This window comes from Triturus cristatus, chromosome 7, assembly GCF_964204655.1.
Source record: "Triturus cristatus chromosome 7, aTriCri1.1, whole genome shotgun sequence".
In the NCBI taxonomy this organism is placed as follows: Eukaryota; Metazoa; Chordata; class Amphibia; order Caudata; family Salamandridae; genus Triturus; species Triturus cristatus.
This window is the reverse complement of record NC_140590.1, coordinates 1705522897-1705526120: the sequence shown is the minus strand read 5'-3', so window position 1 is coordinate 1705526120 and position 3224 is coordinate 1705522897. Positions and strand designations below refer to the sequence as shown.

The 3224-nt window shown below is 47.6% G+C and overlaps 1 non-coding gene across 1 annotated transcript; it reads left to right on the top strand.

Annotated features, from left to right (window-relative positions):
* The first annotated feature begins 2470 nt into the window (after positions 1–2470).
* LOC146812821 (U4 spliceosomal RNA) lies at positions 2471–2612 on the top strand. Its single transcript, XR_014967322.1, has one exon. It is a non-coding gene; the product is annotated as a U4 spliceosomal RNA (small nuclear RNA).
* The last annotated feature ends 612 nt before the right edge of the window (positions 2613–3224 follow it).

Here is a 3224-nt window from a genome sequence, read left to right as displayed (position 1 = left end):
GACCTTATATGTATTTAGCTATGCAGCACATTAGCCTGGGTGCTGAAACATCTACTGTTCTTTAATATGGAGGGGAAATGAGCAGTAAGCTGCGTGACACACCAGGTAATATTCTTGTTTTTTAAAACATAAATAAAAGGCATTGTCAATTACAATGCCAATAGCTTAAACTCACGTAAATGCGAGACGTATTGCATTGCAAATGCTTGTTAAAACTTAATCACCGGCAAGACCTGGCCCACTTAAAGCCCTGTATACATGGCATCATTTATTGTGTAATGTAACTGTTAGCATACATGGTGATAAAGTGACGTAATCAGTCAACCCCCCTTTCGTACACTTGTAAAAATCAGCATTTGTGAAAGCATGTGTTGGCGCCACCAAGCCAGGCTATTGGCTTTGTCAAGTGCTCCCTTTTATTAGCAAGTGTCCCAGTTATACACATTATCCCCATTATATAAGTATTTATCCAAGTTCAATAGGTTTCAGGTTGCTGATATTTTCATCATTGATTAATTAATTTAACTTAATTTTTGGTATACCTGGTATCTTTTGGATTCTAACCGAGTAAATACTTTACTAATAATGGATTTTTATGGTTATCAATTAATTTAGAACATGGTTGTGTTCTTTCCAAGCAGTTGTCAAACAAAGAGAAGTTTTGAATCCGGGGACCAATTTTCAGAGGCCACTAAAGTGAAGCAGAGTCATCTGGGGCGCTTCCATTGGTGCAGCAGGTGCAGTGGCACCGGGGCCCAGAGACCAGAGTGGCCCTTTAGCCCAGATTATTGCTGAATGTAACAGTTCAAACAGGGGCCAATTTCCTTCCTTGCGCTAGGGCCCATGACACACTGGCCATGCCACTGAGTAACGCAACAAAATAGTAGAGAAAAACAAGTGGTAGGATTGCAGATTGGTGAATACAACCTACAGACTATGGGAAAAAAGAAGCCCCGAGCAGAAACGGAGGGGGGTGCAATTTAGAACCGTGACCACGAAGCGGAGACACTGTGTAAAGGGGCATATGGTAGTCTTCTATGGACCTTAAAAGTCACCGACCTCGACCCCCTCGTCGTAGCGTCCCGCCTGGCCAAGGCATACCTAGATCTTTTGAGCGAAATGTTATCATTACTTTGCCAAACTGCGCATTAGGCGAGCATCACTTAAAATGTTTGCGTGACTTCACTGAAAGTAGCAACATGGTGACCTATTGCGAGAAAGATGGCGAGAGTGCGATCGGTCGACAGTTATTGAGTGGCAGAGGGGAGGGAGAAAGCTGGAGAGGACTGACCTATATGGAGAGAGGGGAGCTGGGGAGAGAGCGATACTCTGGATGACGCGATTAGGGTGGCTTCATTGTACCGGAAGGAATAGAGGGCGTGTATATAGAAATATATGAAGAGGAGATCTCGCACGAGAGAGAAACGGAGAGAGAGGGGGAAAGAAAGCAGGAGACATTCGTACAGAGTGAAAAGAGGAGCAACGGGAGCTAAAGAAAAAGAGAGAAAGGCTAATGAGAGTTAATAGGGGCAGCAAAATGAGATAGGGTACCTAAGAAAGAGTGGGACAGAGTATATAAAAGGAAGAAATAGATATAGCGAGGAGAGGAAACAGAGAGAGCTAAATAGGAAAGAAAGAGTACTAAGAAGCACAGGGGTAGAGAGCGGGGTGACTGAGATAGAAGGGTGACTAAGGTAGAAGGGCAAATGTTGGTTCTAGTTATGTATATATGAGTGTACTGGTTGCAGGTTGTGCAAACACACTTTGCACATGTCGAGTGTTTATAACCACACCAGATAACAAACCCCACACGTGCTGGGGTGTTGTGGAAAAGAAAGGCCTCTGCATTCTATTCATCCTTAAGTGAGTTTGAACGTCATCAGGAGGGGCGTGGTTTGAAAAAGGCGGGGGCCGTCATCGGCCCTGCCGCAGGTATGGCGGGGCACTGACCCCCTCCCCCCTCTCCCTGATGGTGCGCGCTTTGCCGTGTCATCCTGACGCGGTGGACGCGCCACATCGGGGATTGGCCTGAGGGGGCTCCCCCTTGACCCGGAAGCGATTGAGTCGGGGGGAGCAGGGGTCAGGCCGGTTAGAACCGGCCTGGCCAGGACTAAGGGTTAAAAGGCCGGGGAGCGCGGGAGTCGGTCTCTTTGACCCGCGCTCCCAGGTCTGCCTCACCCAGCCTCTAGGAGGCTGTAAACTGTTTGTGTCTTTTTCTAGTTACAAGTTCCAAGTGACGCACGTGGTGGCCGGCCGTTCCTGTCTTTTTTCCCCGACGCGGATCGTGATCTTTGATGCGGCGTAGAGCGGAAGCGGGAGCTGGCGTAAACGTGCGGAGGACGGAACCGGCAGATACCTGGGAAGTTGAACGGCGCACCGGGGATTTAAGTAAGGTGCGCGCACGCGCCTTTAAGGTACCGGGAAGGGGGAATCTGTGGAAATATTCACAGAATCCGTGTGGCTTTGTAGGAGCCTTGCGCAGTGGCAGTATCATAGCTAATGAGGTCTAACGTAGGCGCGATTATTGCTTATTGAAAACTTTACTCAATACCCCGCTGTGGCAACTTGAAGTATAATCGACTTTACAATTTTTTCGATAGTCTCCGAGGAGACTGGTAATTTATTGCAGCAGGTAAAAATAGCTCAGTTGGGACAGCTTTGGACTGAAAAGGCAATTCCTTAAAGGCAGTAGGGGAAAGCAATGTGAGCTAGCGGGTAGAGCTGCAGACATTAGAACGGGGGAACTAGGTTCGACTCCCGGAGTCCCCTCAACATCCTGTGACACTGGGCAAATCACTTAATAACAGGAGGTTACAATTTTGGATCGCATTTCTTTGTGACATGGGCAATTTTTTGTGATTCGTGGCAAATTATATGAGCGTCCTCAGTGGCAGGGGGGATTTAAGGGGTGTTTATAGTGGCATCATATAACAAGGTAACTGTGTGTGGCACATAGGGATTATTACGGTGAATATCAAGACTGTATGAGTTGGATCCAAGTTTATTGTTGTTTATTCATAGCACATGCTGACCTGGTTTTTCATCATAGGAGTACATAGTGGGGGTGCTCTTCATACTAGATCAGAAGGAGGCGAGACAGAGGGTATCGCTGTAAGGGGACACAGACAGGCCTGCACTTCACTGTTTCTGTGGGCCGCCGGGCTAGAGTTCGCAAGCATAACGCCCAGGCTAGCTGGTGTGGCGCGGTCCCAGTTGCGTGGTGC